At 46.1% G+C, this 25,179-nt stretch overlaps 1 protein-coding gene across 4 annotated transcripts in view; it reads left to right on the top strand.

The window, feature by feature from the left end:
* Window positions 1-25,179, top strand: part of ERBB4 (erb-b2 receptor tyrosine kinase 4) — a 600,803-nt gene that overhangs the window by 226,251 nt on the left and 349,373 nt on the right. The window lies entirely within an intron of this gene.

Here is a 25,179-nt window from a genome sequence, read left to right as displayed (position 1 = left end):
GAAGCAGTGATTTACTAGGAAATAACCTGAAGCAAACTGATAGTAGAATACAAAGAAATAAAAACTTTCTTCTTGTTTGCAGTCTGTCTCCCCTGAGTCTCTTGGCACTATCTGGCAAGGGAAGCTCATCTCTGAGTGACTTGTATGTGGTTGAATTCAACACAACACTTCATTATGGTTGGCTTTAGGCATTGCTCCATTCCTAGTGACTCCAGTGGACCTGTGCAAGTATTAAATGAAAAAGATCTCTCCCTCAGTTGGAAACAGAGGAAGTTCTGGAGTCATCAGCACAGAGAGGACATGGATCTGTTAGAGAAAGTCCAAAGGAGACCTGGAAGATGATCCGAGGACTGGAGCATCTCCCAGATGAGGGCAGGCTGAGAGAGATAGGGTTGTTCAGCCTGGAGAAGAGAAGGCTATGAGGAGATCTTGGAGCAGCTTCCAGTGCTGAAAGGGGCTCCAGGAAAGCTGGGGAGGGGCTCTTGATCAGGGAGTGCCGGGACAGGATGAGAGGGAAGGGTTTGAAGCTGCAAGAGGGGAGACTGAGATGAGATTTTTAGGAAGAAATATTTTCCTGTGAGGGTGGGGAGGCCCTGGCCCAGGTTGCCCAGAGCAGGGGTGGCTGCCCCATCCCTGGAGGGGTTCAAGGCCAGGCAGGATGGGGCTTGGAGCGACCAGATCCAGTGGCAGGGGTGGAACTGGATGGTCTTTGAGGTCCATTCCAACTCAATCCATTCCATTATTTTATGTTTCTTTGCCTTTTGTTCATTTACCAGCCATTCCCCAAACAATTCTATGATTCTGTGATTGAAAACAATGTCTGTGTTCAGTTCAGGAGCACATCTTCAATAGCTTTCTACCTTATTTGAGCAGATTTGTTGTCCAATCACACTGGCATCATCTGTGTCCCCTAATCACTCTGGTAAGCTTGTCTGAGGAAAAAAACAGTCACTACTGTGTGTTCTTTTCCTTATCACATTCCCTCCTAAACAGACAAAAGTTGGCAAGTGCCGTTACATCACCCTTTGGGTGTTGGCTTTGTTTGACTCCAGAGTCTTTGATAGGAATGGTTGGACTCGATGATCCGGTGGGTCTCTTCCAACCTGGTTATTCTATGATTCTATGATTCAGAGGTATTGCAGTGGAGGATACCTGTTCTGTTTAGATGGAGCACTCCAAAGCCATTTAAAACCCTTGGAAACTCGATAGCTGAACAGGTAGCTCCTGCTGAGGTCTGCAAAGCTGCCGCTGCTCTGTCCTCCCCCCTGCGCCTGGCGATAAGGCACAGCTTGAATCTTCAAATGCCACTGGGAGGATGATCAATCTCAATCCAGCCCTGTCCTTCTTCTCTCCCTGAGACAACTTCTAGTGAGGAACAGAGGAAAACATAAAAGCAGCATCTTTAGGGCGTGGGAATGTGGAAGGTTGATAGAGTTAAAAATCAATCACAACCAACAACAAAGGGCTTGCAACTTAATCTTGGGGAATGTTACTGCTGTGAGATCCCAAAAGGAGTGAAAAAAGTAAATGCAGACAAAAGCAAAGATGAAAATTTTGGTATTCTTCCTGTTGTTATCCTCAGTGGAGGAAAAAGTGCTTATCCTATCCTCTCACTGACAAACTGCAGTTAAAGAAGATAGAGGGGATCCTGCTTATCTGATGTTTGTGACAATGCTGTGCACATGATTTACAGCAGGGAGTCCACACAACACAAAATAAAACCTCCCATTAATCCCCAAGAAATGTCTTGCACAAGATGCTCTGTATTTGAATTAGGGAGTGGTTTTTTAGTGGTATCTTTTGGATTTTTGTCTCTTTTTTTTCTTTTTTTTTCCACTAGTTTCAACAAATGGAAGATTTTAATGTGTTTGCCTAGTCTAATCTCTTCTCTAAAAGGGAGAAAGACTTCATGTTTTTAGGTTTGAGGGCTTTTCTTGATTTCAGAAAGGTTGACCCCCACGTTCCCTCAAAGCCATCCTTTTGTATAGATTTTGCATCACATTTGCACCTGTATCACTCTAAGATCTGACACTGAAAATGATACTTTAAATATAGGCCTTTAAAATCCATATATTAGCCTTCTTTCTGTCAAAATATATTTTCAGAGTAACCATGCTTTTATGTATGGGACACAGCTCTTAGCATTACCTGAAATCCAGGTGGTGATTAAATGCCTGACTGCTCTCTAAGAGAGGAGCAAAGGCTTGGAAGTTTGAAAATTAGGCAGGAATTCTTACTGGGAGGTTAAATTAGTTGATGCTGCTTAAAATAAGCAAAGAAACTATGTTGCTCCTACTGATTGCCAGGCCTGAAGGTGTTCCAGGCCAGGTTGGATGGGGCTTTGAGCAGCCTGATCTAGTGGGAGGTGTCCCTGCCCATGGCAGGGCGTTGGAACTGGATGGGCTTTGAGGTCTCTTGTGACTCAAACCATTCTATCGTTCTATGAAAACCAGTAACCAAAATGTTTTTATTTCAGCCTTGCTGGAGTCTTGCTCCCTCCTTACCTTAAAGCCATGATGCCATCTTGCTTGCTTTCTATCGGGTATTCCTCTGGCTTTTACTTTCCTCTGTGGTTTGGCAGATCCCTCACCTTTGACTATTTGATATTGCGAATCCCACGTCTGTACCTCTGAACTCCTTTCCAGGTGAGGATTTGGGATATGTGAGGCTCCCCTTTGCAGTAGCTTTCTCTTGTCTCTGGGTTTTGTACAGCTTTTCAGTTCAGGGCACTTGAAAATGGTGCCACTCCAGGAGCAAAAGTTGATTTCAGCAGCCAGGTGAGCCATTTAGGGAGAGAGCTTGGAGTTGGCACAGAGTTTGGTCCGTGGTTGGATGTTGTCGTCTTTTCCTGATACACATAGAATCATAGAATAGTTTGGATTGGAAGGAACCTTAAAGATCATCTAGTTCCAACGCCCCTGCCGTGGGCAGGGACACCTCCCACAGAATCAGGCTGCCCAAGGCCCATCCAACCTGACCTTGAATCATCCAATCTGGCCGTGAAATGCCTGGTCAGACCGTGCTCCTGAATTTTAACATGGGAGAAGGCAAAATGCAATCAGCAGAGGTTGTTGACCCAGAATACACCTAAACCCAACCAAAGTGTTACCAAGGGTGGTTTCCCTTTAGCAACAGACTCTTTTAGGATGGGTAATAACAATGATCTGATGGAAAATGAAGGGAAAACATCTGAATTGCCAATTAAGCTTCTTCTTTATTAAACGCAATGGTCTGAAAAACATGGGATTCCTCCTCCTGTCTGCTTTTACACCAGAGTGAAAGCTTGCGCTCTGAGTCTGCTCTTCGCAAGGTGATTTATCTGTGTCGCATTTGCTGCGTGTCGATAAAATTGGGAGCCCGGCTGAGTAAATTGGAACTGAATGAAAAGTTTTTAGTCTGGGGACCAATGAGATAAATCCATCATAAAAAATGAATCTGAATTTTTGCCAGGTAGCGCTGCTCGTTGTTGTTTCACGTTTTCTCTTACAAGGCTTTATAAGAATTGTAACAATTTCTCCCAGCTGGGAAAAAAAAAAGGAGATTTTTCTGAAGTTTACGCACTAACTTTTTTTCAAGACAAACTGAACCTTTATAAATGACGGCAGTGCCTCCAGATCTAGAAATTGGTTCTGTGCTGCTGTGGTGTGCACTGTCACTTGTAGAGGTTTTGTTTCAGGATGATTAAAAAGTACACGTGCTTCCCCCTGCCTGTGCTTTCCATCTTTTGTGTTGTGTCTTGGATCAAACATTGCAGTGCATTTGGAGGGTCTCACAGTAGAAATGCAAACCAGAATCTTTATCAGTTTAATTCTTAGTTGTTTCTTTAAAAATTAATTTCTTTCCTGGAATTTCTTGGTTGGAAAAGGCCTTTCAGATCATCAAGTCCAGGTGTACCTGTCCACTACTGAACCAGCTCCCTGAGCACCTCATCTGCCCGGCTTTTAAACCCTTCCAGGGATGGGGACTCCACCACCTCCCTGGGCAGCCTCTGCCAGGGCCTGAGAATGCTTTTGTTGAAGACATTTTCCCTAATATCGAATCTAAACCTCTCCTGGCGCAGCTTGAGGCCGTTTTCTCTCATCCTATCACTTGTTACTGGGAGAAGAGCCCAGCACCCACCTCACTACAACCTCCTTTCAGGAGCTGCAGAGAGCGATGAGGTCTCCCCTCAGCCTCCTTTTCTCCAGGCTAAACAGCCTCAGGTCCCTCAGGCACCTCTCTCAACCCTTGTTCTCCAACTCCTTCCCCAGCTCCATTACCTCCTGTGGACGGGCTCCAGCCTCTTAATGTCCTTCTACTGAGGGGCCCAAAACTGAACCAGGATTCGAGGTGTGGCCTCACCAATTCTGAGTCCAGGAGCACAGTCCCTTCCCTCCTCCTGCTGGCCAGGTCAAGATGCCACTGGCCTTCTTGGCCACCTGGGCCCTTTCCTGAAGCTGAAATTTGAAATTGGCCTCAATTACAGTAATTCAGCTGATGACCTCTTAGCTCTTCACAACGATGAAGCAAGTTAGGAAACCTTCTACTGCTTTGCCTTTCTGTGGTTGAGAATTTCATTGATTTTTGCAATTACAAGGTTGGAAAAATGTGACCAACATTTGCAGACAATGTAATAGCAGCCTGTAAGGGCTTGAGGGGGAGGGAGATGGTCTTGTATAAAATCAATCCTTTCAGTCACAGTTCGGCTCTATTAAGTGAGTTTTGAACACTTGCAATTGAATATGTGGTTCTGTAATTTGCTGAATTGGTGCCTTGGAGCCTGATCCTGCCAGGAGTTTCTGATTGCAGGCAGCCCCAGCGTGGTGTTTGAATTCCTTTCCGAGGGAATGGCCTCGCAGGCAGAGCTCTGCCACCAAACAGCACTTTATAGTTCAGATGTGTTGGGTCAGTTGCTGTTTCTCTTACCTCATTTTGGTGGTTTGGCCCAGGTTGTCCAGAGCAGTGGTGGCTGCCCCATCCCTGGAGGTGTTCAAGGCCAGGTTGGATGGGGCTCGGAGCCCCTGATCCAGTGGGAGGTGTCCCTGCCCATGGCAGGGGTGGAACTGGATGGGCTTTGAGGTCCCTTCTGACCCAAACCATTCTGTGATTCAGTGGGAAGTGTTGGGAGTGGAAGCAAGGATGATAAGGGAGGCAGCCGGATAAAGAAGAGGCATTGCTATGGCAAACCTTGAGAGCAAGGACCAGGTGATTGCCCTGATGGATAAAGTTGTGCCTGGAGTCCTGCGCATAGTATCACCAGAGCAACAGTGTGGACCCTGGGCATCATGTGAATATAGAACCTGGTTATCCCAGCCCATAGATGGAAATTATTTGCTGAGCCAACAACAGAAAAACACCTTGCAAGGTCTTTAGATCCTCTGTGAATCATTCTACTATTGTTTTTCCATCACCTTTGGTGGTGTTCTCTGCAAGGTAGTACAGTAAACAGAACAATAGAAAGGAAATCAGAAAAGGCAGGGCAGTCCTCGAGGGTGCACATGTAACCCTGATGCTTTAATGAAGCCAAAGTAGTCTTCCTTTAAGAGAAAAATTTGTTTTTTTCAATTATGTTGGATAGCAATTTGTTGTTACCTAATATCCTATATGCTGGAAATAGCCAGTGAAGGAGTTGCAGCCCCTTTTTTCCAAGTATGATTTTGGGTTCTGGGGCTTAAGAACATTTCCACAAGGAGAAGATTTCTTAGATCAGGGAGAATTCCATCAGTATTCATAAAGTCTATGAGAGGCTAGTTTTTTTAATCAAGTTAGTGCCTTACAGTAAATGGCAGAAGAATATCACCGAGAAACCTTCAGGGAGCAATAGAGAGCAATGAGGTCTCCCCTCAGCCTCCTCTTCTCCAGGCTAAGCAGCCCCAGGTCACTCAGCTGCTCCTCGTAACTGGCCACACCATTTCTGATCCAAGCCAGGATGCTGTTGGCCTTCTTGGCCACCTGGGTCACTGCTGGCTCATGGTCAACTGCTGTCGACCAGCACTCGCAAGTCCTTTTCGGTGGAGCAGCTTTCCTTCCTCTCTTCCACAAGCAGAATTACATTTTTCCAGAAAGCTTTTCATGATTCCTCTGACAGATGGCCCAGAATTGGGGAGGACAGTTTTGTATCCAGAAAAATGATACCAGAGGAGCAAGGGAAGTAATTGGAAGAAGACTGGGAAAGGGAGGAGCTGCCTAGGTGGAAATTCACATTTCATAAACCCTGTCTTACTGTGATGCGTTCAGATTTTGTTATGGGGCTGTGTGAGTGAGTAAAGCATGGAAAATCCATGTGCTGACAACACTATGGAAGGGTAAGAGCTTTCGAGAAGCTGCATCAGTCTGACAGCAGGGGATGTGCTGTCATCCCAGGTGGGCAGCGCTGTTGGTAAACAGGGTGGAAGGAAGATGAAAAGGAAAAGTAATTTTGGCACAGTCATTTCCACTTCTCCCGTTACCAAAAAATCATGAACGAGATCTGCTTTGAAGGAAAAAGCAAGCAGCTGTATAGCTATGTATAGCTATTTCTACATAATACCTGCAGAAAGGTTCATGATGGAATGAAGCTGCCACAGAGAAAAGCAGTTACAGCTGTGGAAAAATAATCTCGGTGCTTTTCCTACTGAAATCCAGGGATGTGGAGGAACCTCCCAGCATGGCAATGAGGTGATACTTGTCATTTGGGTGACAGAGACAAATTAGAATCCAGCCCTCTCAGGGTGGGAGCGATTTTCGTGGAAATTAATGACTTGATTAGAAGGAGAAATGAAGCTTCTTCAAGGGGACATGCAAATAAAGGAGGAATCACTAAAGCTGTCACCTGATGTAAAACGAACATTACACCAAGAAAGATCGGTGGGATATCGTATAAAGACAAATTTGATGCGATATTAATCTTACAGCACTAGAGAAGAGGGAGAGGAAGGATTCAGTGCAGTGCGTGTCTGACTCAGGGTGGTGTTTTCTGCTGAAACAGGGGATGAACCTCCCATTCCCAGGTGAGTCCAGGTGCTTTCTTAGCATTCCTGGGCTGGGGTGCCATGCTCAGATGGGTTGGTCAGGCCCTGTATTTTTTTGAGTGGTGCTTCCCACTGTCTCCGAGGCCAATGGAAGAGATTTGCCTTCTTTCATCTAGAGGAGAGGGTAATACAGAACTATTGATTTCAGCAAGTCCCTGTAGTTCTCCAATGGTAATTGTGCAGGTTATGGTGGTGTCTGTGCTGAGTGATACCTGCAGCTTCTCAGGAGGAGTTAGGGCCACCGTATTTTAAATGTCAAGCAGGTGTCACCTCTGTTTGGAAGCAGCAGATCAGGCTAAAACTGAGTATTAAACTGGATTAGGTTTGTTTCATTACGAACCAAATCTGTAAGGGCAATCCGTTTTGAGTTCAAGCCCAACCGTACCTTCCTAGGGAGGGAACACCTTTGAGGACAAGCAAGGCAGCTAAACCTAAAGGAGTCTTTTTTTCTAAACAGGAATTTTACCTGCATTAATGACTACAGATGTGCAAGGAGTATATTCATGGAAGACCTTGGTTTGAGTGGTCCCTGAGAGATTTTTTCTAAGTCCAAGTGATCTGTAAGGTATATTTCTCTTCTACTGCCTTCTTTCCTGTCTATAACTGTCTGAAAGGAGGTTGTAGCGAGGTGGGTGCTGGTCTCCTCTTCCAAGTGGTGTGATGCGAGGAAATAGCCTCAAGTTTCTCCAGGGGAGGGTTAGTTTAGACATCAAGAAAAGTTTCTTCACATAAAGGGGTTCTAAGGCCCTGGCAGAGGCTGCCCAGGGAGGTGGTGGAGTCTCCATCCCTGAAGGTGTTTAAAAGCCAGGCATGTGGAGTCCTCAGGGACCCGGTTTAGTAGCGGACAGGTATGGTTGGACTCTGTGATCTCTAAGTTCTTTTCCAACCTAGTGATTCTGTGATGATTCCTTGCATGTGGAGAACCATAGACCTTTCAGCCTGATGTAGATAATGCAGTAGGATCCAAAGCTATTAAACAAGTGCTGTTTTTTCTCATCCAGCAAGTACCAGTGACAAAGAGACAAACGCCCACCCTGTTCTCTTGATGATGTATTTCATCAAACTTAAGTTTGGTGGGAATTTTTCAGGGCAAAGTGAGGGATCTTGCAGAGACCCAACAGAGAATAAAAGTCTAGTGCCGCGCTCTGGCTGCACGTGACAAAAGGAAGAGCAGAGAGAAGCTGGGAAGCTCGTGATGAGGTGATCTCTGTTTCCTTGGTTGCTGAGCGTTAGGTAGCACAAATGACTTCGAGTTCCTGTGCTGTCAGGATTGTGGTGCTGGGGACGAGTAGGATGGATTTGTGCTGCTGGGAGGCGTTTTTTTGGCCTGTCTATCTGCAGGCTCTGGCAGACACCATGGAACAGTTTTCATACATTGAGACACGTTTTCATAACAATATGGCTTAGATTACTTAAATTATAAGACAGCGTATGTTACTGAGCAGATGACAGCTTTCTCCTGGGAGGCAGAGCTCTGCCAAGGTAGGATTTGTTGCACGGCTTTGTGGCAGGAGCCGCCTTCTTTCATTTTCAGTTTTAGCCCACGTGTTCTTGGTCTTCCTGCTTTAGGAAATGCCATTCTTGCTGATGGTGAGGAGCCTGAAACACTTGGTTCTGTAGCTGCATCACACCTGTATCACAATAACCTCTGAACATATTCCCTCTTGGCCACCTGGAATTCCCTCTGCCCGCAAGATGGCTCTGGAATATTCTCTTTTGCCAGAAAATACATGAGCTTTACTGCTCCGTACAGGACATTTATTTCCCTCAGATAGGCACAGTGGTTTCATGCAAAGCCGTGAGAAGCCTTGTGAAAACCACCCTAGGCAGGGGTGTATCGCTTCACCCACTCTTCAAAATGCAGTTCAGAGGAGGGAATGGAGCTGGGGAAGGGGCTGGAGAACCAGGATTATGATAGGCGGCTGAGGGACCTGGGGTTCTTTAGCCTGGAGAAGAGGAGGCTTAGGGGAGACCTCATCGTGCTCTGCAGCTCCCTGAAAGGAGGTTGTGGGGAGGTGGGTGCTGGGCTCTTCTCCCCAGTAACAAGCGATAGGATGAGAGGAAATGGCCTCAAGTTGCGCTAGGGCGGGTTTAGGTTGGATATTAGGGAAAACATCTTTACTGAAAGAGTGATGAAGCCCTGGCAGAGGCTGCCCAAGGTAGTGGTAGAGTCTCCATCCCTGGGGTGTTCAGAAAATGTGTAGATGTGGCACTTGGGGATTTGGTTTAGTCAGTGCAGTGGATGCTCTTTGAGGTCTTTTCCAACCTCAGTGGTTGTATGATTTTAGCTTGGACACATATTTCTATGCTTATTCATGCTTTCAAAAGTGGATTGTGAAAGGTCACTTTATCCTTTTCTGTCTGTTCATTGATATTTAATAAGACCTATCCAGCCCTTGCTGTCCCTCCAGCAGCCGGGAAATTCTCTGTTAACGGCAGAGTCATTCATTCCCCAGCTAAGCATTTTCCTTGTTCTCCAACAAAAAGCTTTGAAGCCTCTCCTTTTCTCCTCCTGTTTGAGAGTCATCGCTGGGACTGTCTTCGTATTCCCCATGTATATTTAAACCCAAATTGCATCTGACTGCGGTGACGCTAATTAAGGTGGAGGCACTCAGATGCAGCCCGCACGGCCAATAAACCCGCCGTGACTGGCAGGTGCTTCGACCGCTTTAGACAACTGCAATTTCATAACGTGTCCTTCCCCTTCTCCTCAACAAGGAAGGGACTGCAAAGCGCTCTTCAGGGCAGGGACCGCGTGGCTTCAGGGCTGGCACCTCATGCACCCCCAGCCTGCTGGCATCTCCCTGCTCTGGGGTCTTTTCAAGCATTTTTGCTGTAAACAGGGATATTCCCCTCTAAAATATGAGTGTATTTATGTTATCCTGGTGATTTTATAGCATCCCAGTGATTTTATAGCATCCTGGTTGATTTTATAGCGTCCCAGCAATACCTTCCTGGGATGTTTGACCAAATAATATTAAACCTCTGCACGGGTAACAATCCTGCAGGTAGCACGGTGCCTGTCGGTGACTTTGAAATCATTCAGTCATTTTACAGTACGCTGGAATTTCAGCGTCGCTCAGCCGCTCAGCTTCCATTAACTTTGCCTGGGATTCCTTACGTCCGAGCACACCAGTGTCAAGTTTCTCCTTCATGCTCCAAAATGCCACCTGAATCTCTATTGCGCGGTGGCTAATTGTTATTAATTAAGCTGTTCCTGGCTGGTGTGAGTTTTGTGGTTGTAGTAAAAAGCGAATTCCTTTAGCAAGCACAGGGAAAACAAGGGAGCCCTGCTCCTGGGAACTTCTCAGTGCCCTGCAGGATTGTTTTGGGGTGGGCACGTGAGTTTTGAAGGACGGGGCCACCACATCGGCAAGCGATGCAGATCCAGGCTGGTTCCCATCAAATTAGCTTTGCTGCCGTTCACCCGTCACAGGCAGGCAGCTTCAAGGACATTTTGCAGCAGGTAGGTTTGCAGGGAGCCTCTCGGGCTGCTCGTGCTCTTGCATCACTTAAGCTCGGAGCTGTAGCCAGAGCCCCCAGCACAAGGTTTGGCTGGGATCACGTGCCAGGTGCCCTGTGCCCTCTGCCTCCCAGGTTCAACTGAACCGGATCATCGCGTGGAGCCAGCAAGGGGAAGGTATTAATGAAATGGGGACCCTGGGAGCAACCTCCTCGTGGAGGGCTTGCGTTGGGAAAATTGCTTCTTGGCCTTTTCTTCTTAATGAGGCTGCTAATAATGCGTCTGTTGGTCCTACCTGTGATGAGGAGAGAAGTGCCTGTCATTCATCCACCTTTTTCTGTGTTTTATGAGAATAAAATCAGGTGGGGAGGTCTTCGGGCAGAAACGCTGTCATCGTCTTGTGAGAGGCAGGAATATTAAGCTGGTTTTGATCTGTAGGAATATATCACCCACGTCTCCAGAAAACCCAACCAGCCATCTGCTCTGTCTTTTCCTTCTTCCCCCCTCCTTGTCTTGGGTTAAGAACCAGAAAAGAAATTGCTTTGGCACATCCCTGGGACGTGTTATTTTAACAGTGAGCTAATGGTTACCATCTGCAGGATAAAGGTGCCTGCAAATGTCCCCTGAAGAGGTCAGGAATGGCCTTGGGAGTTTTCAGAGCTGAAAAGGGTCAGGGAATGGGTTGTTACTTGTGAGAAGAGACCAGCACCCACCTCACCACAACCTCATTTTAGGGAGTGATGAGGTCTCCCTTCAGCCTCTTCTTCTCCAGGCTAAACCACCCCAGGTCCCTCAGCCTATATCCCTTGTTCTCCAGCCCCTTCCCCAGCCTTGTTGCCCTCCTCTGGATGTGCTCCAGCAGTGTCCAACTACATGTGCCTTGCTTCTACTTTCTCTGTAGTGTTGGCAGCCAGGGGAAGCCTGTGGGATCACGCTTTTACTTCTGACTGTTCTGTGTGATGGTGCAAGCACAGACGCACGTTCTCTGTCTCCGCTTTCTCCACCAAGGGTCTGCGGTTGCCCGAGCCCACGGTTTGAAGGGAGGCAAAGCAACAGCACCGGTTATTCCGGTGATGAACCAATCCTGCTGTTGCCAAGTGGAGGTTTCAGAACTAATGGTGCTTCTGCTCCTGGGAGTTACCATTTGGAAGTTACTTTATTGCTGTTCTGTGACATTTCTCTGCACTTTTATACTCATTTATACAACTGTTTTCTTTGATTTATGGCAGGTTTTCTTCATGTAGAACAATGTCATAAATTGTGCAGCCCTGCTTCCGATAGTTATGAATTTGAGATATTTGGTAAGCTGTGGGATGGGGGAAAAAGCCTTTTGAAGAAGCTTTTGATCACAGCCCTAGACAAAATAACCTGTTCTCTCAGTATGAATCTGAAGCAAGCATCAAAATGAGTTGGCATAGTCTTTTCCTTGACCAGCCCGCTGATTGTGAGTTAGTTTTAGTGCAAAATATAAGTAATTAATGTGTGATAAAAAGATGCAAGAGGCCAAACCCACATGGTGGTGACATTTGTGTGGCAGTCCCTGGGAACTTGGTTACTCGAGGTCTGCAGAGGTTTTCAGAGCCGCAAATTGATGTTGTTCTTTTTATAAACCAGACTTTTTCTTCTCTCTTTCTCTTCATAAACCTGCCTTTTTCACATATTATTTTCTAAGACGCTCAGACTTCCAAGGGGTTTTCAGTGGCCACCAGAGCTGCAAAGCCTATCAAAGGCGCTGGTCAGGGCAGGGAAATAAAGACCTTGGGTTCTGATTTTCATGGCATCTCGCTTTGTAGAGGGAGAGAAACAGATCATTTAAAAAATGTTTTCTGAGTTCAGCTGTTGGAGAAGCTTTCTGTTGACCTTTACAAATTGATACCGTCACAATCAATGGACAGAAGTTTAAGGGCAGCCTCTGTGGAGCAGGGAAGAGGGGGTGGAATAAACCCAAATGTTTATAAAATATATATATAGAGTGAATTTTGAAAAGCCCAACAGAAAGAACAGACAATATTAAAAGGGAGCATATTTGAGCAAACTGATCTATGAAGAATTCGTAATACATGATTTTGACAAGTATGGTTACTTAGAACTTCCCTTTTGGGGATGGTTTTTGAAAGTATATGAACCAAAACCCAAGAAATAAATATGACTTGGGTAAGTCCAGTGCAGCGATGAGTTGGGCGAGGAAAACAATGCCAGAATTGACTGCAAGGGAAGCACATTGGAGGAGCAGAGGGAAAGGACGAGAGGAAATGGCCTCAAGTTGCACCAGAGGAGGTTGAGATTGGATGTTAGGGAAGAATTTCTTCACTGAAAGGTTCTCAGGCCCTGGTAGAGACTGCCCAGGGAGGAGGTGGAGTTACCATCGCTGGAGGAGTTTAAAAAATGAGCAGATGAGGTGCTCAGGGATCTGGTTTAGCAGTGGACAGGTACAGTTGGACTTGATCTCCAAGGTCTTTTCCAGCCAAGTCATTCTATGAATTTTACAGCAACTTTGACTCCCCCCATACCCCTCTTGCAGCCTTTGAAAGGAAAACCATTTGCAAAGGCTCAGCAGGAATTGCATGAAGAGGCACAAATCAATCTGAGACTCCACTTATTGGCAGCTCGTTTGTAAAGAATCGATGAGATGAACCAAGAAACCCCTCAAACACAGACACGTGGTCCTCACTTCCCAAGTGAAACAGGTGGGAACTTCAGCACTGCAGGCATTTGCCCTGGATATGCTGCTCATATCCAGTTGGGTTATCAACTCAATACAAGTCCTTCGTCTGCCCCCTTAGTGTCCACGATCTCAGTGCAGATTAACAATAGTCCCTTGACTTTATTAACCACAGGAGAAACATCTCAGCAGTAGAGGAACAGTGTTACGCAGAAAACTTAATTGGTGCTACGTGAAGGATTTATTGGCTTAGCACGTGTGAAGAATAGGCTGGTTTTATTTAGCCTTTTTATTATGTTTAGTTTAAATTGTGTGCTCCAGGACTTAGTTCTCGATTTGAGAAGGTGGGATGCCGGTGCTGGTGTGCCCCTCTCCTCCCAAGTGTGATGGGCGGTGATCCCATACATGCTCAGCAGCTGCGTGGAAGCTGTGATTGTGAAACGTGCACGGTCTGCAGCAGAGGAAGAGCTGTCAGGCAATGCTGGTATGATGTGGATGTACATTTTTATGCATAGCATATAGAAGTAGGAAGGCTCTTGTATAGACTTCAGTTATTGCAAGTTTGTTTTCCCTGCCTATATGATTTCCGAAAGCACTTGGTTTAATAACATATGAGTTTTATAACTTGGTTTAGCCATGGGCAATTAGGAAAATACAACTGTTGGTTTAAGGAAGGCTTGCGTAAGAGAGCAGTTTAGATTCTAAATTCTTTGACTGGATAACCTTAACATATATGACCTTAACCACAGACCCCAGGACGTGGTCCCTGTTCTCAGGTCCAGTGTGTTTTGTCTCCGAAGTGCAGCGTCCACCCTAGGGGCTGGCCAGCCTTAGTGTGTCCCTTGTCCCTCTCTGTAAGCTCAGCTCTGTTCCCCTCATCTGCAGTACTTCCAAGCTGAAATAATTACCATTTCAGCTGTCTTACACAAGCTGGATTCTTCTACCTGCTTGACAAGGTTATCGTGTTTCTTGAGAGCCTGTGATTTTCATCAGTGAAAAATAAACTGCATGCGGGTTCGACTTAATAGCCCGACGTGTGTTGGCTAAAATAGAGTAGGTTCTTTAACCACATTCTGCTGCATTTCACAGTCTCCTTGAAGCAAGGAGGCAAAGCAGCTGTGAAATCTGGCACTGGTTGTTGGGGGCACCCTGGCCATGGAGATCTCAGGTGCTCCCCGTGAGGTGCTGCCGGTCTTTATTTCACAAATAGTTTTTCCAGGGTCTTTTTTTCTTGAAGCTCTTCTGCAGTTTTGTCTTGCAGGGTTGCCAAAATTTGGGGAGGTTGTTCTCTCCAAAACAGCCTATTTCTTTGTATTTAAATTTCATAGTTATTTTAATCATTAAAATGGGTGGTATTTGGGTTATGCGATAATTGCTAATGTAACACAAGAACAATTTCTAAGGCAGATCTTGGGGAAATACCTTATTTTTATGTCACAAGTGGGTTGTGCTTACCCTGTAACGACGCGGTGGCTGCTGTGTGCTTTGGTGGTGACTAATTACCCACAGTTTCATTAGCAGACATAAAAGTACCTGTCCCACCTACCCTGTCTGAGCACTATCTTTTCCATAGGTGGTGCCTAAATAGCAGTAAGTGGGATTTTAGGGCTTGTGTGCATTTTGCAGAGTGTATTTTAAATATTGGGCAGGCAGCGAAGACTGCGATCCCGTTCCCATCGCAGCAGCTGCCAACGCTCCCGCTGGATTTCTCGGGCTGAGAACCAGGCAGGAGCTGAATGAATGTGCTCCCTTGTGCACGCACAGGCTCGGTGTGTTTGTACAATGGTAATTAAAACGCATTTAAGTGGAGTGAATGCTTGTGGTATTCAGGGGCCCTCTGGGGAAGGGAAAAAATAGAAGTAAAGTCAGGCAGGCAAAGGCCCTTGTCTCTCATGGAGCTGCGTGAGTCCTGGTGGAGTGGCAGGAGCTGTTGGGGAAGGCAGCCACCACCCCAGCAATACGGCAATGCTCCATGTGCTGAGCAGAGCTGAGCACCCCAGGGTCACCAGGAGAGCGCTGCAGGGTGGGAAGGAGCCCGTCGTGTCCCCAGCAAAGCAGCATGGTTTGAAAAAGCAGCATTTGGTTGGAAAAGACCTTTGAGATCATTGAGTCCAACCATCCCTGTGCACTACCGAACCAGATCCCTGAGCACTTCATCTGCCAGTTTTTTAAACCCCTCCAGGGATGGGGACTCCACCACCTCCCTCGACAAGCCCGTTCAAGTTTGTGAGCTGGGAAGTGATTTTTGGGTCAGCCTCGCAGCAGATGTTACTGGCATCCCTCGCTAAATGTCTTTGTGTTGAAGGCACTTGTACAAAACCCAGCCCAAGTGCTTGGTCCCCCCCTGCTCCCTCCCTACGTGTGTTCATTTGGTGCTCGTGGTTTGTGCTCCACCATCTTCCTCTGGTGCTGAAAAAGCAACCCAACTCCTTCCCTACTGAGCCCTGTAGAGATTTCTGCCACTTCACCCTGGAGGGGAGTCAGGATACACTGTGGTGCAGTGATGGAGGGAAGGAGGTTGGATTGAACCGTTACTGCTGCGTTTGAGTGGGACATGAGAAGGATGAGGACTGGAAAAGGGAGAGAGCAATATTTGCGAACTCTTACGCCTTCAGCTTGGCACTTTCCTCTTGTGTTTAGCTGCCCAAGAACGTGTGGCCTTGTATTACTCATGATGGTTTATCTACAGACTTATTAATCTTAGAGGGCATTGGTGATGATCAGTGCTTTGTCGCTGTAGGGGAGGATTTCAGTTCTTGGCATTTGAGGCTGCACCTCGAATCCTGGGTTCGGTTTTGGGCCCCTCACTACAAGAAGGACAGTGAGGGGCTGGAGTGTGTCCAGAAAAGGGAAATGAAACTGGGGAAGGGGCTGGAGAAAAAGGGTTGTGAGGAGCAGCCGAGGGACCTGGGGTTGTTTAGGCTGAAGAAGAGGAGGCTGCGGGGAGATCTCATCGCTCTCTGCAGCTCCCTGAAAGGAGTCTGCGGTGAGGTGGGTGCTGGTCTCTTCCACTAAGAAGCAAGCGATAGAACCAGAGGAAATAGCCTCAAGTTGCACCAGGGAGGTTTAGATTGGGTATCAGGAAAACTTTCTTTACTGACAGAGTGGTGAAGCCCTGGCAGAGGCTGCCCAGGGCAGTGGTGGAGTCTCCGTCCCTGGAGAGAGGTTCAAAAAGCATGTGGATGTGGTGCTTTGGGACACAGCTCTGTGGGCACGGTGGGATTGGGCTGACAGTTGGACTGGATGAGCTGAGAGATCTATTCCAACCTTAATGATTCGATGATTCTGTAGGAGTTAGATTCACAGACTTAATTTTGCATGCTGCACTCAGGTGGCTGAACTGGAGACTGGTGCAGGAATAGCTGGTCTGTAGTGGTCTTCTTCAGCAACAGGGAGATCGATTCCTCCGTGTGATGGTTCAGAGCAATACCAGTGTTTGCGTGGACTAACTTGTGCTCTGGGGTTGTATTTATTTTCCTCGGGGAGGGAACATAGATCAGTTGGAAAAGGGGTTCTGGTGATATTCTTGATTGTACTGGGAGACCCAGTAAGGAGCCCCGACTGGAGAACTGGTAATATAGAAGGGAAGTTGGAAGGCAGAGGAGACTGGTGCTGTATTTTTAAGACCCTTTCAGTGTTTCAGAATGAGGCCTTACCCAAACGACGCCAGGTGCTGGAAGCAGTGACTGCTCAGATCTTCCTTAGATAATGCCTAGGAATTGCTTCTTTCAGTTATGTGCTTCATTGGGAACAAATCTGTAGACGCTGAAGACATTTCAACAAACCAAGTTATTTTTTGCATCCTGCATCCAGTAGGAAAATCCCACACTCATCCTAAGCTACCACACCATGTAAGCGTCTGTAAAAGAAGCCTTTAATTCCAAATGCTTTTCTATCACAGCTTGCATGCCAGTAATTTGCCAGTTTGACCACTGGAGCCAGCGAGCACCTACTTGGAGCTGGCACGGTGTGGGTGATGGTGAGTAGCACGGGGCCACATGTCACCTCCATCCCTTGGGTTCTTCACCAGCTTGAAGGCTTATCCACTGCTTCCTCGTCAGAGTGAGCGCTTCCAGCTTCACAGCAAGACCTCAAGGAGAGCCAGATGATAGAGCAGATGGCAAATGACTAATTTGGCAAAGTTAGATGAGTGGAAATTGTTTGCTTTAATTGCTTGTCAAGTCCGGTATCTACATTATAGTTAAGAAGCAACTATTTACCCTCAAAATAGAAGGAAACAAGGAAAGAAAGTGTGTGTGTGCACGCTGTGAAGAGCAGGGAGGAAAAAGGGAAGAAGTACTCGGAGAAAAGAATTTGTTACGGAGGCTTTGGGGGGAGAAGAACCATTGGCAAGGCCTTGTGTATTAGTTTCTGCTTCTTTATTTTGTGATAGCTGTGTGATATGGGTCCTGCCGTACATCTTTCCCATTTTGTCCTTTCCTGTCGCTGTATCCTAATTATATACATGAGGAGGCTGAAAGAAAAACAGTGCTGGAAATACTGGCATAACACAGGCAGATGACAAAGGTTTGACATGGTCAGCACAGCAATTATCCTTGAAATGGTGCAGTATAAATCTAGTCAACATTTTGATGCCCTTTTATTTTGGTTGGTACGAATAGCAGTGCTGCATCAGTAAAATACGCTGCGTAGCATCCACCAAGCAGATTTTGGAGAGCTCAGTGCAAGGAGAGGGTGCCATCAGCTCAGGAAGGTGTTATCACACATAAATCATCCTTCTTGATGAAGTTACAGTCACTGTTAGTCTTTACTGTGCCTGTTTGTGTTGCTGTTTTTTAAAACTGGGAAAAATCTTTGCAGGTGGCATCTGGTGAGTCTCTACTGAAATGGGACCACCCTGATAACACGCATCCCTGACTCTTTTCTGGAGGTGATGAGAAGCTTTTACAAGGCATATGAAACAGTATTTGGGCATTAAGTGAGCAAATTTCAAGGAATTAATGCTTTTGTTTGTTCAGCCTTGAGAAGAGAAGGCTCTGGGGAAACCTCAGAGCAGGTTCCAGTGCTGAAAGGGGCCCCAGGAAAGCTGGGGAGGGGCTCTTGATAAGGGAGGGCAGGGATAGGACAAGAAGGAACTGTTTTCAGCTGTAAGAGGGGAGATTGAGATGAGATTTTAGGGAGAAATGTTTTCCTGTGAGGGTGGGGAGGCCCTGGCCCACGTTGCCCAGGGAAGCTGTGGCTGCCCCATCCCTGGAGGGGTTCAAGGCCAGGCTGGATGGGGCTTGGAGCCCCTGATCCAGTGGGAGGTGTCCCTGCCCATGGCAGGGGGTGGGACTGGGTGGGTTTTTAGGTTCCTTCTGACCCAAACCACTCTATGATTCTCCTCTCCTTGCCGTGTGGCTGTCCAGGGGTTCATGGCACTCAGACTGATTGCATAAAACTGGATTCAAATGGGATGGTAATTTTCTAGTGTAGAGCGGACCTCACGGAAGGAAAGCACTTGTGCCAGCTCGGCTTCTAATTAAGAATACAGAGAAAATTACGCTCTCCTTCATGACATCCTCTCGCCTAGGGAAAGCAAGCCTCTAATTTTAAGTCTCTCTCCAGAACCACTGGGTTTGCAGGAAGGCGGGTGATGACCTCAAGGAGTGTTTTGCCTCCTCCAAGCCTGTAAGTGCAGGTGGTCCCTCCCTTCATTAGGACGTGCTTAATTGCAAGAAAATTTGAGGCTTTTGCAGTTCATCCAAGGAGAACCGTGAAATAATAATGAAAGGATTAAAAGTGTGTTTACCCCTTCTCTGTGTGCGTTCGTGACAGGGCCCAGGCTGTTGTGGAGAGCACGAAGCACAATGGAGTGAACGGAACCTGCTGCACCGTCGCTGGTAATTAGTGGTTCCTTAAGGGGCTCAAGCATTTCCCCCCATCTGGGGGCCTTAACAAATTGCCACGAGTGTTTGCAATTATTAATAACCAGTTAAGTGAGCTGCCTTTCAAGAAACCCTGATGGCAGCCCTTTCTGTAAAAACACAGCTAATTAAGTAAATAAGTGGGAAGAACAGGAAAAGAATGTGTTAGGAAGTGGTGCTGGCTGGAGTTGGGCTTGTCCTGTCTGGGATGGAGGAATGTGTGATTCTCTTTTTATTAAATCGTAGAATAGTTTGGATTGGAAAGGACCTCAAAGCCCATCCAGTTCTAACCCCCTGCCATGGGCAGGGACACCTCCCACTGGATCAGGCCTCCCAAGACCTCATCCAAGCTGGCCTTTTCATCAACACGCTCCTGAAACCAATGAGTCCAATATTTAAAGCCTCCTTGTGCTTTTGGCCCATGTGACAAAGCGATTGTGTTACTGTTTAGCCCCTGCCCAGCCAATCTTGGCAGCTAAAACGGAGCAGTTGGGCTCCCAATTCCCTTCCTCACCTGCCCCAGGGAAAGGGAAATGAGAGGAAAAGACTTGTGGGTTGGAAACTAGAACTAAAATGGCTTTAATGTAATAATAAGAAGAATAGGGAAAATTCTGTTAATAAGAAAATAATAAAATATATAGGAAATTGCATCCCTACCCCTCCTTTTTGTTACGGCTCCACCAGCTCAAGGATGGCCTCAGTTTCTGCAGGAATAAGTGTTAGCCATGGTGTCTCTGCATCCCAGTGCTCTGTGTTATCACTGCTAGAGAAAAACACTGTCTGAAAAACATGCAGTGAACTATCAGAAAACAAAGCTGCTTAGAGGAGACTGGGATGAAGTGAGAAAGTGATTCTGCTTTAACTACAACAGATGGACAAAGGGAGGTTGTGCTTCATTCAGGTGTGAAGTAAACGCACCATGCCTCCTCATCCTTACCAAAGAAGTAATAATAGTTGTTTTATGGTTCAAAAGAATCTATCCAGATGCTCAAGTTAACTTCCTTGGAGTTGACAGCGAGGATGCCTCATCGCCGCTTGTCCGAACACACTTTCAGAGAGGAGCGACATTGATATTTCAGGTGGGGGTGACCATGCCAGAGATGATGAAATACCCTCTCCTGAGCGACTCCAAATATAGGCAGATCTGGAGACGGGTTGAATAAGAAATTAAAGGAGTTTATGTGCTTCCAAAAGTTAGTTCATTCATTAAGCTGGGAGGATTATTAGGAATATTATCAACAGGATCCAGTGGGAGGTGTCCCTGCCCATGGCAATGGGGTTGGAACTGGATGGACTTTAAGGTCCCTTCCAATCCAAACCATTCTGTGATTCTATCCTTTGTTTCTGTGATTATAAAATCCATTAGTATGACAAGAAACAGAAGTAGATGGAGTCACATGTGATTTCTTAATTTAATGTATAGATTTATCATCAACAGAGCAGAGCAAAATAACGGCCTGAAAAGCAGAAGCTGAAGCACATTTTAAAATGCCTTCATTATTTGCTACCTTTGAGTGAGCATCCAAATGATTTGGCTTTTTTATGAAAAAAAGTCAATGGGAAATTAATATCCAAGTCATGTGCATGAATGTTGATGAAAAACATAAATTCAGTTCAATACAGATGATTATTGTTGCAATTGGGGCTGAAGCTCTTCTGCATCAGTTTAGGTAGCTGAGAATGAGTAAACAGCTGAATGTGAAATGTGAATGTGTTCACCCCTCTCCAGGTGTTCAAGGCCAGGTTGGATGGGGCTTGGAGCCCCTGATCCAGTGGGAGGTGTCCCTGCCCATGGCAGGGGGTGGGACTGGATGGGCTTTGAGGTCCTTTCCAACCCAAACCGTTCTGTGATTCTATGCATATGGAAAGAGATGGAATGGCCAAGCGTGTGTTGGTGGAGAGATGTGTTAGGGAGCTTCCTGGCATGCTTGTAACCTGGTACAGGTCATTCATCTGCTCACTGGGGTGGCTTCCGTCAGAGAAAAAAACATGTAAGGAGGCGTCAGGTTTTCCTGGGCAGGCACTGAAGCAGTGTGGAAGGGTTTCTTTCATTGAGCTGCCTCTGTCAGACCTCAGGATGTCAGGAGTGTACACGCTCAGAGCTGCTCAACGGTGAGAGAAACTGCAGATTGAGGCACATCTTAAGCCGCTTCTTTTTTCGGCCTCTGTTTGAGGCAGGGGTATTGGTATTTTTTATTAACCTGGAGAGGTTCTTCTGCAGGGACTGCTTTTAACGCTGCATCTTCTTGCTGCTCACTGGTTTCTGGGGCTGTATAAAATAATGTGTCTAACGATAGGTAACGAAGTGCTTTGGAGAGAGTTTATGGAACATAGATTATGGTGGCTTTGCATGGTGTGACAAGGAAATACATTTTGTTTTGCTCATGTTTATTCTTATGTACGGCTGGAGCATCCCTGAAAATATATTTTATTTTGGCATTTAATATTAAAGAGCCACTACATCACGCAGACGCCTGTTGCTGCTCCAAGAGATGAGCAGGAGGCTGAGGGATACGTTAGTGCTCTGTGTTGAGTTTGGGGGCAGATGGGCTAGGGATGCTGTGCAACCCTCGCTCAGCTCCCACCTCACTTGCTTTAGTACTTCATGGCTGTTTTGGTGTATCACACCCAAAATGATTATGTTTTCCTTGGAGCAGGAATCACCTCCTATGGCTGAAAGTGGGAGCTAAAACTGGTTATGAAGTACTAGTTCACAGTCTGTATTCTGCCCTGTGCCACTCATACGTTTGGTTCCCTGGCACCTGCGGGCAAATAGGAGCTTCTTTGTAACTGTACGTGGCAGCAGCTTTTCTCCCTTAGGGCAGGAATAGCTTTTTTCACCCTGGCTAATTGCATTTTGCCTTAAAATCCCATCAGCATATCCAATCTCTCTGTTTCAAAAGACTCTGTGCGAAGGATGGAGGTACCATCCCAGCTCTATTCTCCTGTGACTTATAATTGATCTGATCTGCTTTTCTTAAATACTTGCGTAGGTTTTTTTTTTTTGCATTTTGAGTCTGGCACAATTATTAGTGCATCAAAAGTGTGCGTACGGAACTTGTGCTGTAAAGATGAGGCGCTCAGAGATTAATGGCTTGTTATAATAATGGGTTATTAGCAACCCATGGTGATACCCACATTCATAGAATCGTTAAGGTTGGAAATGACCTCTCGACTCATCTAGTCCAACTGTCAATTCAACCCCACTGTGTGAATAAACCATGTCCCAGAGTGCCACAGCCACATGATCTTGAACCTCTCCGTGGATGGAGAGGCTGCTCTGGGCAGCCTCTGATGGGGCTTCACCACTTTGTCAGGAAAGAATTTTTTCCTAATATACAATCTAACCATCCTCTGGTGCAGCTTGAGGCCATTTCCTCTTGTCCGATCGCTTGTGACTCCTTACTCGCTTTGGGACTTGGCTCGTTCCCCACGTCAGGGCTGTCTCCCACTCCAAGTCCTGTTTCCCCCTACACAGTGGTTTGGAAGGTCGACGTTGGGTAGTGACTGCTCCTGATTCCCCAAATTTTGTGGCAGAGGATTTCAGGAGGAGAGGGGTTGCATGTACCTTTTGCCACATATCTCACAGGCAGCAGATTCCCACGTGAGCTGGAACCTAGAGATGTTTTGTGTAACAGAGAACCAGGGGGTATTTCTTCTTTTAAGACAGAAATTAAGCACCTGGAATTACCATGTGGCACTGGAACAGGCTGCCCAGAGCAGTGGTGGCTGCCCCATCCCTGGAGGAGTTCAAGGCCAGGTTGGATGGGGCTCGGAGCCCCTGATCCAGTGGGAGGTGTCCCTGCCCATGGCCGGGGTGGGACTGGATGGTCTTTAAGGTCCCTTCCAAGCAAAACTGTTATATGATTCTGTTATTTCTACAGCAATATCAAAAGCTGGGAGTAGTTACTGTAAATATTACTTGAATAAAACCTGCAGCCCTGGCTTGTATCTGGGCTGGCTTCTCCCCCTACGTTGTTGCATCCTCTTGCAAGAGCCGGCTCCAGGTGTTTGGTCTCCTTACAGCCACAAACAGCTAAATTAGCTTTCATGGAACATTTAATGGATGTGCAACATGAAATACCAGGGTTGCAGTGTACGACTTTATTAGCTGAGCTGCCGGAATTGTTTTCCGAGCTATGCTGATCCTTAGCACCGATTGCAAAATGGAACAGGAATTATTTATTAGTCCTCAGGAACCTTAAGACAGAATAATACTTATTCGGCTGGAAACACAGTCAATCGTGGTGTTATAGATGCTGCCGCTGCTGCTTTTAAGGAGGAAACAAACCAACTGATTCTGTAATTGGTAACAAAAATTTCTGATTCTCAACCTTCCCCTTTCCAATTTAAAGCCATTCCCACTCATCCTATCAGTCTATGGCCTTGTAAAAAGTCTCTCTCCAGCTTTCCTGGAGCCCCTTTCAGGACTGGAAGCGGCTCTAAGGTCTCCTTGGACCTAAACTGGGAAAGGGCTTTGTATTTGAAAAAGAAAGGCGTATCATCCCATAAGAGCAGTGGTTTATGCTTCCCGGTGTTCCCCTAGATCCATCAGGTCTCAGTGGGACCATGTCTTTCCATCTTGGCCATCCTCAGAAATGGCTATTAAAATGTTGCAAACAAAATCTCTTTTAGATCTATTTTACTCTAAGATGTAATGTTTTATGAGAATAGTTTGAAAATGGGAATGTTTGTTCTTGAAATTAAGCCTTAAACTGAGGTGGTAGGTTTGATTTTACAACCTGAGCAAGCCAACCAATTCTAGTTTTCAGCAACACCGTAGTGGGGAGGTACAGTTGAACTCGATGGTCTCAAAGGTCTTTTTTAACCAAGTGATTCTACGATTCCATAATAAATTTATGTCAGATATTTCAAGTTTTTAAACTCAGCAAGGACTTAAAAATTTTACTTCTACCAGGTCATAGAAAGAAGTAAAGTACATCCCTTATCATCTCTTTTTCTGGTCTCTAGACCAAATGTGTGTTGGGAAAAGCAGTCCTACATCTTTCCCGTTCAGCTTTGGTCTGGGTTCTTTAGCTGCTGGCAATACAAAACCTGAAAACTATCTGATAAACCCTTCACCCTCTGAATGCTCCCCATGAAACCAGCCCCCGGTCTCCATCCCTGGTGAGGAGTTATGGTTCAGGAGGACCAGGTTTCTGTTGTTGTTCTTAGAGCAGAGGGAGTTCTTCTGGGAGAGGACTTTGCGCAGTTGATGGGTTTTTGGCTGCCTCCTGAAGCCCTTCGCTGAGAGGCTGCTCGGAGCTGGAATCATCCTGGCACACGAGCAGATTGCTTTGCAGCAGAGAGACCACAGCAGAGAACAGAGATGAGGATTTTTCCCATTTCTGTTAAAAAAATAAGGGGAGAATGTAGTGATTAAACAGTCAATAAGAGCACTCAAAAACCTAATTACTTTTGATATTTCAAAAAAGGACCCACATCATTCAAAAGAGCATATTTTAGCCAATTTGACTGGTTATGCCTTTAGTCATGGAGAGTTTTGTTTGTATCGATCTACTCCAGGGGCCGGAATGGCTCCAGGAACGCTCTTGTGGTCTGGCTCATGTTTTGCAGAATATAATGCCAGTTTCAAAAGTTTGCGTATGTTCAGATTAATTTGCTCACAGATAAGAACAACCCTTAAGCTGTTGGTAATCACAAAATATAAGTGCAGGTAGAGAACCCTGGCCTCACTCTTGACAGGTTAAGCAGTATTGTTGTCCTCATAGGCTGAGCACGGTGTGAAGAACTCCTCTTTTAAAATGCTGCTGCTGTCTTTCTTATCCATGTTCACTTTTTTCCTACTCGATGCAGGGCCAGCTAATGGCACGGGATTGAAACTGGGTCATCTTTAATGACCCTTCCGACCCAAACCATTCTGTGATTCTAATAGACTGAGCAGAGCTGTGATTCTGCGGGAGCTTTGAACCAGGTTTCAACATTTAGAACAGCGTAGTTTAATATTAAAAGGCACTTTTTGAAAACCAGGTGTATTAGGATGGTGTTTCTCAACTCATCTGACACGTCTCTACTGCACAGTTAGTTCACAGTCTGGTCACATGGGGAAAGATGGTATGTTTTTTGATGTTTTCTTTCTCCTGCTTAATTCCATAAAGCTGGGAAGAGCTGAGGTCTTAAGGAAAGTCATGGGGGAAACAATGTTGGGTATAAACCTTCCAGTCAGGTTGCTCGTGG

Source organism: Phaenicophaeus curvirostris, chromosome 7, assembly GCF_032191515.1.
Source record: "Phaenicophaeus curvirostris isolate KB17595 chromosome 7, BPBGC_Pcur_1.0, whole genome shotgun sequence".
NCBI classification, from domain to species: Eukaryota; Metazoa; Chordata; class Aves; order Cuculiformes; family Cuculidae; genus Phaenicophaeus; species Phaenicophaeus curvirostris.
Note: the sequence above shows the minus strand (reverse complement) of the source record. Positions and strands in the feature narration are given on the sequence as shown.